Source organism: Belonocnema kinseyi, chromosome 2 (genome assembly GCF_010883055.1).
Source record: "Belonocnema kinseyi isolate 2016_QV_RU_SX_M_011 chromosome 2, B_treatae_v1, whole genome shotgun sequence".
NCBI lineage: Eukaryota > Metazoa > Arthropoda > Insecta > Hymenoptera > Cynipidae > Belonocnema > Belonocnema kinseyi.
The window spans coordinates 13,017,563-13,029,697 of NC_046658.1; positions in this window are offsets into that span (position 1 = coordinate 13,017,563).

The window sequence follows — 12,135 nt, forward strand, 5'->3', positions numbered from 1 at the left end:
CCATGTCGATTTGCCCGACTGTTGCTTGCCAATCTTTTCTTCAAAATAATACTTAAATTCTGAATTCAAGACTCGCTTTTCAAATTTGAGTTTCTTTTTATTGAAACTGAAACCGCGAATTTGCGTCACTGACTGTGCTGTTCCTAGCAGCGAGAATGCGAATTATATCTGCTCATTACATTTTTTCGCCGGACGCGCCGTCTATATTTATGGCGGGCAACTAAGCCCGCACCGCATCTACGTTTATAATATCTTTGGTATGTGGTAGCAGTTTTCTTACGATCCGGAGGGAAAATGCCGGTAACAAACTAATCCAACAGATGGCGCCACAAAAAGTAAGCCTGACTTTTTCATTGATTTACATTAAGAAAAAGCAAAAATAATTTAAGACTTGTTGCTGTTTTCAAATAAACAAAAAATATATATATGAAAAAATAATAGTAATTATTACTAATTATTTAAAAAAAGAAAAAGTCATAAAAATATGTATTTTAATATGAATAAAATTTGATTTTGAGATAGATTTTGAAAGTAGTTCGATAAACTTCATATGTCTATGATTTATTTTGCTGATATTATTAATTTTATTATTTGTTCTAGTTAAAACATTCTTTATTGTTAAAATTATTAATGTACTTAATAAAAAAATTAATATTTAAGACCTCAATGACAAAATTATTTAAAATATACATGAGAAAATTGATTTAATATTTTTTAATATAATTTATATAATTATTTAAATTGACCCGAACATTAGATATATACATTCAACCCGTTAACCGTAGGGCTTTTTTACACCACTTAACCGTAGGGGGGGGTCGATTCGAGCCCCCCCCCCCAGTCGAATTAACAATAAACATATAAACTCATAGAAAAAATAGTTTCTTTCAAAAATTCATAGCTCAGAGAAAAATTAATGAAATTGAACGGTTCAAAAACTAAATTAAAGGGGAAAAGTGTGCCTTACAATAAAAAAATGTTGCAAGAAATGTTGACGGAACTGAAACCCTTAATTTTTAACATGGATTCATGCATTATTTTAGGTGTGAATGTAGGAGGTTTTGATATAAATTTACACATTGTTCAATGCAAAACCATTTATTTAGCAACAAAAAATGATTTTTTTATCTAAATATGTACACAAAGGACCATGATTTTTCTTATTCAAATAATATAAACTGAAATCGTAAGGTAAATGCACCTGTTATCGTTCGTGCTCCTATTATCGTTCTAACTTGATCGAAATGTAATAAATAATTAATTTTTATACTTTGACGTATAAGGAGCAATAAGTGCATTCACAGGAAAAACAGAAGATAAACTTTACATCGATTTCCGAATAAACCTTGTCGAATAAACTTTACACAAAACTGAGATATTTTCGTGTTTTTAACCTGTCTCAGAATAATTTTTCACTGAAAAAGCGTCGTCTGCTATGTACTTGATAGCAGTGCGAAAAACAGGAAATTATTCATGAAATCGGTCTGGAAATCAGGACACATTTTTTTTAACATTGCAATTATTACTATTTCATTAAAAAAATTATTGCACTTATGTCGGGCGGATGAACATATATTTTTCGTGATTGAAAATAAAGCATTTGATATCCAGTCGAAATGTCGCCATATTCAATATTATCAGAGTATCTTAACCATAGTTTACACGTTGTGAGATAGCGATTTCAGTCCGTCTCATCGACATATAGAAATGGGCCGGTAACGCTGTGGGGAGAACTAGAGCTCTAAATAGGAAGGTACTATGGTCTGCCATGTTTATTCCATCAGCTGGGAAACTGGGATCTCGAGTACACTTAATGCAAGAACAAAAAGGTAAATACTGATGATTATTCTTGATAATCGTTTTTGTTACTGTGTAGTTTGTGGGCGTGGTAAAGACGTTTATATGGGGATATGTTTTCATACTTGAGTAAAGTTATTGAATATAGTAAAATAAAAAATGTTACAACAAAAACAAAACCTCAAAATATAAAGTATTGTACCTATGTAATACAATTCGTTATTTTTTATATTATAGAAATATTGTCAATTGCTTTTGAATCTTATTTTATCGCTAGATTCGTTTTAAAAGATGAGAACAGAATGGAGGCCTGGTGTTTTGCAATGCATTTGCCTAAAGAAAGAGTGGCAACCCTGGCGGACCGATGGAACCAATGGAGCCTCTACAAAGTACCCGTAAAGACCCTATTGGGTCCTCATTCGGTTCCTTTTTTAAAAACTTAAAAAAACGAAATATTCGCAATAGTTTTTTTTGCAACGGTAAAAAGTTTTAAAAAACATAAGACGTATAACGCCTGTTGACTGTTACTTACAGGCAATCTATTTGAAGTGTAGCAGTCCACAGGCGTTATCCATCTTATATTTTTTTTAAACTTTTTACAGATGCAAAAAAAACTATTGCGATTATTCCGTGACCTTTTATAGGGAATTTTAACATAGAATCCGAATTTCAACAATTTAAAAGTTGATTTTCCTGTTTTTTCCATTTTTTTTTAAAGGAACTTAATGGGGACCCAATGAGGTCTTTACGGGTACTTTGTAGAGGCTCCATTCGGTTCCTTCGGTCCGCCAGGGAAAGCACTGGAGACTTTGCAGCATGCATTTCAACGCAGATTCTTATAAGCAAAAATTCGAAATTTCAACCAAGAAGAATGGCTTTTGAACAAAATTGAAGAAAATTCAACATAATAATTAAACTTTCAACCAAATGATGAAATTTCTAACCAAAAAAATAAAGAGTTAACCAAAAATTGAAAAGCAGACTTTCTAGTCGCAAATAATGAAATTTCATAGCCAAAAATAATTTCATTTTCTTATTGGGCTCTACTAGATTAGTTCGCATTTTAATTGAAGAAGCCGGAAAAGGTGGGAATAATTAAATAGAATTTTGATCATTTGTCTACTAAATAATAACATTTTAAATAAAGATTGAAGTTCATTTTTAATAGTTTTAAAAATTTCAAGAAGAATTTAAGGTTGCCAAGTTTTGTAGTAAAATAACTGTAACAGGTTATTTTTCATGAATGTTTTTAAACATTCAATTCAATACAACTACAAATTTCCAATTTATTGTTTATCATTGTTTTTTTAAATTAGCCGTACAAAATATTTAGGCAATACCCGGGGTCACCGATTCACTTGACACAGTCCTCGAATAGATAAAGACAAGTTTCATCTTATATGTTTTTTCTCTCTCTAGAGCCCATTTCCGTTCTCCCCAAAGCTTTACCAGTCAATTTCTATTGGGATCTGAAATACTCGAATACGCCAGCTAGTGACAGAATCGGAAAGCCCTGAGCGTAGGTAAATTTTGACGGGAAGTATAGGCGAATATACGAAAGTAATTTTTCTAAAGGTTTTACAGTGTTTTTTTACAATGAAACCGGGAAAAAAATAAAAAGTGATAAATAAAAAGTAACAAATAAAATTTATTAAACTTTATCAATGGAGTCTTCGCCACGAAAATGGAAGGGCAAAGTGTTTTGTTGTGTGTTTGGTTGTTCCTCTACTACTCGAAAGCATGAAACTATTTGGTTTTTCTGAAATGTAAATAAACACCTATTTAAAAAAAAAATTATGAAGAATCCTATAGTACATTTACAGCATTTACTGATAGTATGGTTCGAGAATAAAAAAATATAATCAAGTAAAAAATGCACCAAATTCTAACGGATTTTCAAGCTTCTTCGACTGTCAATAAAAAAGTTTAAAGAAAAAATTATAATCATCATCAAGTATTTATTGTTTTTATTCTTCAATAATTTTTCAGCATTCCGAGTGAAAATAATGAAAGCAGGGTTGAACAGGGTTGAACAAAAGTTATGCTAATATGATTAATTACATATAACGTAGCTGTTTCATGAATTCTGTTTTTCTTTTACTTTCTCTATTTCTGATGTAATTGGGACAGATATTTATATTGTGTTTACAACAGATTGGCCTACTGACCCTCATTCGATTCTCAGGTATCAAAGAGAGAGCACCTGTTCGTGGGATTTGATGTTTATAAAAATAAAACAGACGAAAGAAAGGGAAAAAGAGAAGGAAGGGGATGTGGTTGGCTGCCTTCTCATTTTTCTTTCCTCTTTTTTTATTTTTTCCGAAAATTTTATTTTACTTTTTTTTCAGATTACAATAGAGTTTTTTTGGTTTTCGTTTATTCGTTGTGGTCCAAGTTTGGTCGGTGGATTCTTGCTTTGTTTAACAGGATTTTGCATCAATTTGATTATTGGACGTTAAATGGGATTTTTAATTTTGATTTTGGTCTAATTTAAATTTCGTAAATTTTAAAGTTGAATAGTTTCAGCAACGAATGAGAAAAAAATAATGCTAAAATATGGTATAGTTTCAAAATAAATGAGATTTAAGAAATTTTAAATTGCTTGAAATTAAAAAAAATTTAATAAAAATAAGTTGTAAAAATTTAAATATTGATAGTGTTTTTTATTGTGCTAGTATTATAAACATTATTCATTATTTTTAACAAATTCTGTATGGTTTGCAGATAATTAATTGAATTACATAGAAATAAAAATACCTTTTTGGGGTTATGCATTGATTCAGCAATAATATGTATATAAAGTATTTTTTTTAAGTTGAAAACAAACAAGAACAAAAATTGCATATATTTTTCAATCTTTACACTATTTCATTATTTGTTATTCCTTATTACACGCTAAACCTCTTCAAATTTATTCTTCTGGTAAACAATAGTCATCTCAGCTTTGACTGGCATGGGGTTAGGAATTTCCGTCTTAAAACTATCGAAATCCGCCGGTATTGCGGTTTGACATTTAAACGATTCTCAAAAACTGTAACTCTTGTCAACTTTATTGTATGCTTTAAATTTGTATTATTTAACAAGTTACTTCTCAAACAGAGAAGTCAGGACAACATTTATCTTATTTATTTCTCGAAAATTGAGAATAATAACCTTTTGAACTCAGAAGTTTTCAGTTTTAGAATGAACATTTCTCTAAAATATTAAATTTCCATACTACATGTCTTACAAAATCGAGTAGTTTTAACTAGAGATCCTCAAGGGAGAGTTGAGAAACGGATTACTCAAAATTTGATTGGCGCCGCTGTACCGGAACTAGTTAAACTTTTGTGAGTTTTGATTAGCATGAGTTGGCGCTATCTTAAAATTACAATTTTATTCTCATGAGGATTTAATACAGAATAGAGATAACACTCAAACAAGAACATTATTCATTATTGAGAAGGTTAGTTATTATGTCTCAACTCTAACTATAGGATCTCTAGTTTTAAGTAACTACTTCAATTTTCAAATTAATTCGATTCCTATTTTTCGTTTTGTTCCTTACCTCCAGTGGGACTCCGAAAGCGTATCAAAAGTCGAGAATCCAACTGACCTCTTTTTCTAATGTGTGGAGATAGAAAGAGAGGTTCGTTCGATTTTCGAACACAAAACAGCATTAGAGTCCCACTGATGTAATTAGAAAGTATCACGATAAAATCTTTCAAGATCGTTGACAATCTCATAAATTGCATCAATGATGCCAATATTGGCACGCTGTGCTACTGCGCTTGCGTTAGGGCGCGCTGATTGGCCGCACTTGGCCCGCGATTCAAAAGGGGAGACGAAAAACAGTCTAGAAATAAATCAGAGGGGTTTCCAAACGGCAAAGGGGAAACAAAGTGAAGAGGAAAGAAGAGGGAAGGGAAGAGAGAAACGTGAAAATAGTTTTCCGGAATGCGTCAGGTTTGAAGAGCAAGAATAAAGGATTTTGGGAGTAGTTAGAAAAGTGGGATGTGATTATGGTGAGTGAAACTTGGGCAGATGAGAAGGACTGCAAGGGAATAAAAAAGTTGATACCGAAAGGTTATGTGTGGACAATGCAAGAAGCAAGAAAAGAACACGTTAAAGGGAGAGGGATGGGAAAGGGGGACATGGGGGAGGGTTATGGGATGAAGAAAAGGAGGCATTTATAAGGAACTCCAAACATAGAGAGACGGACAGGGAGGGGAGGAAGTTACAAGACATGATAGGAGAAACAGGATAGTTTATATGCAATGGCAATATGAAAGGAGATGAGGAAGGGGAGATCACATTCATAGGAAAGGGAGCAACAGTTATAGACTACATCTTGGCTGAAGAAAGAATGCGGCATATGATAGGGAGTATGAAGGTAGAGAATGAGATAGGGTCCGAGCACTTCCCGGTCATAGTTATACTAAGAAGAGGCGTCAGTAAGCGCGGCAGAGAGAGAAGGGAAAAAGGATGCGAAAGAAACACGCAAAATGGGAGTCTGAGGGGGGGGGGGGGGAATAATTAAAAGAGTTTAAACAAAAGATGGAAAATAAGAAGGTTAGGTACGAAAAAGAGGAGGGAATAGACTCTTTAATTGAAAGGTTGAAGGGGTCCATTGAAAAGGTAAAGGATGAGCTGGGTACTAATGAAGAAAGAGTAGTAGAGAAAGTAGAAAGTAGAGAAAGTAGAAAGTAGAAAAAGCGATTGAAGAAGGTAGGGTGTGGAATGTGATAAATAGGGATAGAGGGGAAAGGAAGGGCGTTAACGAAGAAATAGAAAAGCAGAAATGGACGGATTATTTTAAGGGACTATTAGGGGAGAGCAAAATAAGATCAAAGGGGAAAAGTGTAAGATAGTCTAAGGAGAAATGGAGGAAGGGAACGAGATAATAAGAGAAGAAGTAGATGAGGCAATAAATAGGTTAAAAAGAAACAAGGCGACAGGAGAAGATGGGATGGCCGCATGAGTGGACGACGGGACTGGTGGTACCGCTTGTCAAGAAAGGGGAAGGAAAGAAGGTAGAGGAATGCAAAGGGATGACTCTCATGTCAGTCGGCTATAAAACATATGCGGAAATCTTAAGAAAAAGATTCGAGAGTCAGGTAGAACAAAAAGAAAGTATCCCACATAATCAGACGGGATTTAGAAAAGGGTTTGGAACTACAGACAAGATCTACGTACTTAACTATTTAGTTAACAGAAATTTGGGGAGAAAGAAAGGGAAACTAGTCGCTTTGTTCGTAGATTTCAAAGCAGCGTTTGGCTCAGTTAACAGAAAAGTGCTATGGCAGGCAATGAAAGAGAGGGGTGTAGAGGAAAAGTTGGTGGAGAGCATAAAGGAAACTTTTACTAAATCCAGGATTAGGGTGAAAATAGGAAAGAAAAAAGGGCAGGTTTTCTGGACAGGCCCAGGTCTAAGGCAAGGGTGCCCGTTGAGTCCGTTACTATTTAGTATCGTACTGGCAGACTTAGAGGAGAAGCTAAAGGAGAAAGGGAAAGGAGGAACGGTTTTGGGTAATAGCAAACTATACTCTCTAGCATACGCGGACGATGTAGTTCTATTGGCAGATGATGAGAAGGGGATTCACCTAATGATGAGAATCTTCGAAGAGTATGTGGGAACAAAAGGGCTAACGGCGAACGTAGATAAGACAAAGGTGATGTGTTTCAGAAATAGAAAGAGCAAAATAAATTACGTTTGGAAGGAAATTGTGCTGCAGGTGAGGAAAAGAATTGAACGTGCGAGTAAAGTAATGGGATGGAAGGAACATAGGAAAGTAGAGAGCATGTATGCGCGATTTCTGAGGTGGGTAATGGAGGTTAACTGGAGTTGCCGAGGATATATGTTAAAAGAAGAGTAAGGATGAGAAAATATGGTTACTAGACAAATTAAGAGAGTCTGGAGGTTTAAAGCGAAGCTAAAACGGCGAGAGGGAAGCAGAATTGCACAAGCATATTTCAGCTAAATTCGGAACAATGATGCGAGAGGTAATATGGGAAATTCAAAATAGGAGGAAGAAGGGAGAAAAATTAGAAGGGTGTGTAATATTCGAGAAAGGGTTATGGAGTGGCCGGACATAGAGTTAGAGCTATTGGTTTAACAAGGAGAAGAGAGATGGACAAAGATTATAGATTCGAGGCACAATAGATGGTATATGATGGTTAAAGGGTTGACGGAACCAGAATATCTGCAAAAAATAAAAAAGGAAGAAAAATGAAGTAGGGTTGCACGGTTCAGAATGGGAAAAGGAGTGAGAGCATGCAGATATTAGATGGGTGAAGAGGAGAATTTATGTAGAGTATGTGGATACGAAATGGAGTCATGGGCACATGTATTAGAGATGTACAGGAGAGGAAGAGGGACAGTTGAGTGTGGATGAGTGTATAAGATGGATCTTAGATGGTAGTGGACAGGAAGTGATGTGGATAAAGAAATTGGAAGAAATAAGGGAAAGCAAAGGAGTAGGGCAGAGCCGAACGGGTAATCCTGAAAAGGGACAATGAAAAGCGAAAATTGTTTTCAATATCGTGGAAAATGCATTTTTTTATGGTAAGAGAAAACAAAAGCCCTGGAAGCTGACTCGTTTTAGGAATTAATGTCACTGCTGTTACTATTTTTTATCCTACGTAATGCAAAGAGTATAATATAAGTAGTAGTTAAGTTAGACTAAGCGGCGGCCCTCAATCCCGTAAAAGGTAGAGAATGAATACATACATACCTACATACATACATACCTACATACATACATAGGTAAATAATTATTAAAATACCCACAAGAACATATATCAATTGTGTACCCTTTGATTTCAGGAAAAAAAATTATAACACATATATCATATAAACAAGAGTTTATTTTCATTGAATTCAAAGAATAAAAGTTATATTTTAGAAAACATTTGATTAAAAGACAAATTTCTTCGAAAAGTGATTGAAAATAATTGTTTAAAAGTTTTTAATATTTTGTATGTATTTTTCTGGGAATTCATATAATTATATAACCTGTAAATACATAAATTGTCACGACTCCGTTGTAGTTATGTTTTCTTTTTTTTCTTTCTTTTGTTCACTTTAAGCATCGTTTTGCCACGTCTCAATCGAAAAGAACAATATTCTGAGCTAAATTTTTTTTTAGATTAATTCAAATATTATCATTATTACATTCTGCAATTAACCTCTATATATTAAGCTGCTGAAATATTATATGGTATTTAAAAAAATGTATTTATCAAAAATTGTTTTGTGAAATATAAGTCAGTCTTTAAAATTCAAAGAAATTAACCTGTTATTTATAAAATATATGTTATAAATTTTGTTGTTGTCTGAAATTAAAAGTTACACAATTTGCATACATTCCTGTGGATATCTGAATAATTATTTATTTAAATTACAAGAATTTTTTTTATATATAATTTTGAATCGCGCGCCAAGTGTGGACAACCAGCGCTCAGCCCTAACGCAATCGCAGTAGCACAGGGTGCCAACATTAGCATCATTGAACTGCATAAGCCATGGCGTGATCCACGAAGAAATAATAAGGCGACCCAACTGCCAGTGGGAAGCCATCTGAGACTGGCAATAGAAACATTACCATTAGTGACACACACATTATAGGAAGATCTTACATTTGATTGCGCAGGTGCGCAGTTGTCCTCTTCCTATACATGGAAAAGTGTACGAGTGAGAAACTTTGTCAAATTGACGTAAGTCAGAGGTTGTGTTCTTTTGTTGATCATCATACGAAAGATACACAAAATAAATATATAAACAGTATTTTCGGTACTCGTTTGAAAAATGTGTGAACAGATTTTGAGAAGGAAACGTATAGGTATGTACCTTTTAAATTTGTAATATGATAAATATGCTAAAGATTCTTAAGGCTCCGAGAAGCTCTGAGAAATTCTCCGCAGGCACTCTGGTAGATATATTTAAAGGTCCATGTAGCTTGTTTCAGTGTTTTAAAGGCTTAAAATGTCCTTTCCGAAATTGAAATAAAAATACGATCATAAATAACAAGCAGAGGGTCCTTTGTTAAGCTTTCGGATTAAAATTTAGAAAAAGATTTTTTTAATTTCATAGTTAACAGTCTAAAACATAATAATTCGGAATCTGCGAGTCTCGATGATTTCAGATATCTAACTTTTTTTTAATTTTTAAGATTGGAATTAATACAACCTTTATCGTAAATGGAATGAGATACGCCAAAAAAGACTAAATTTCTTAATTGAACTCGAAAATTGTATATTAGTATATAAGTATATTATTGTCGCATCACTCTTAAAAGGACCCAAATTTCTCTATCTCAGAGACTAAATCAATCAAATCGAACCTACAAATAGTCTCAAACCGGCCACACTATTTCGCCTGAGAATACTCACACACAATTATTTGGAAACATAATTGTGAAAGCTATTTCTTTACTAACTTACAGATATTAGCCAGAAGAAAGAGAATGATTGTGCAGAGCACATTTCTGACACTTGCATCAAAACAAACAGAACCTCTCTAACTTACGTTAAGTTAACAAACTTTCTCACTCGCAAACTTTTCCATGTATAGGAAGAGGACAACTGCGCACTCAAATCTAAGATCTTCCTGTAATGTGCGTATTACTTACGGTAATGTTTCTATCGCAAAGTGGGGGAACGGAGTTAGGTCTCCTTATTATTCCTTCGTGGGCGTAATCACAAAGGAATAATAAAGGGATCCTTGTCAAGTTAGTACCCCCATTTTCACTAATTTGGAAATAACGCATTTTTTCATTTTTTAATCGTTTGTTGGTTCACACTAGCATAACAGAAATGATTGATAGCGTTCTAATTTGTTATATTTTCCGAAAAATTCTTCGCGGAATCGTTTGTTGGTGTTTTTTGTTCAATTTTTAATGTTTTTTGTTAAAAATTGAAAAAGATATTGGATTTTGAAGATTTGCTTGCACCCGGTGTATAATTATCACCGCGCAAATGTTTCCGCGCAGCGGCCTCCTCGGCGGGTCAGCCTACTTGACATTGGCGCAAAATTTTAAACAACAAAGAATGGCAGGAATACGACAAAGAGTTTTTGGTTTCGCATTATCAGGTTCGCTATATAAAATTTAGTATGAATATTAGAAAATATATAAAAGAATATATACTTTTATATAATATATATAAAAGTGCCATTTCTGCACGAAATCTACGCCTTCGAACACTTTTATTTTTATTTTGCCAAGTATTATTATTTTTCTCATATGAAAATATAATAAATTTGAAGTAATTTTTAATTATTAACAGAAAATTTATTTGTTAAAAAATTTTTTTTTTAAGTAGTTTTATTTTTAACCGAATCAAAATCCAGGTTGCCTTTTTATATATATTTCCTTTTTATATTTCGCAAATATTATAACTTAAATCGATAACTGCTTTAAACTTCTGAGGAATTTCAGCCATAAATTGTGACTGCATTTTTTTGATTTGTTTTTAAAGAAGGTTCTCAAAGCATCTACGGCTCTGACGATTCCATTCTCATTATGAAACTCGCTCTTCGTGTCCGATAATTTTTGTCCAATTAAAAAACTTTATCAAGATAAGAAATATATATATTTAATATTAATAGATGTATTTTATTTCTAGTAGAAATTTAGGTTGACATTTCTCAACCTATTAACAAAAAAATTTCCCTTTTTTGGCAATTTTCAAAATTTTCAAAAACTCACAATAAATTTTATTTAAATTTTTAAAAAGCTCTAACTTTTTGAATTTTTGTCTAATTTAAAAATTTAACTCAGATACTTTCTAAATATAATTAATATCTAGTGAGGAATTTAAATGAAATTTCCTAATATACCCGAAAAATATATTTTTCTGAATATTTTCAAAAGTTTCAAAAGTATATAACTTGTATATTTTTTATCGCAATTATAAAGTTTATTTCGATAATTTGCAATTGATTGCCTGTCTATAAGAAACTTTGATGCTTATCAAATTTGAAAAAAATTCAAATTTTGAGAATGCTCTAAATTTTTTAATTTTGGTTAACGAACTTGACCTTAATTTTGTGAGTGCCGAAATGTGAAGTTCCGTTAGAAAACAGAGATCAAAAATTTAGGCGATTACATTACACTCTCATGAATAAGAATGTAGAAATAAAATGAATGTTGTGTTAAAACGATTTACTCGAAATCTCAGTAAGGAACTGCGTCTAAAGTTCGGGTTCTCATGCCAACATGTCTTGTACAAAGTGACCGATTCTCAAATGAATTTTGAACTTTATGCGCGTTTTTTATTAATATTCAACCCCAAAAAAGAAAGAATTCACCATATACAATTGGGTGGGTTATTGTATTTTTATTTAAAAAAAGAAACATG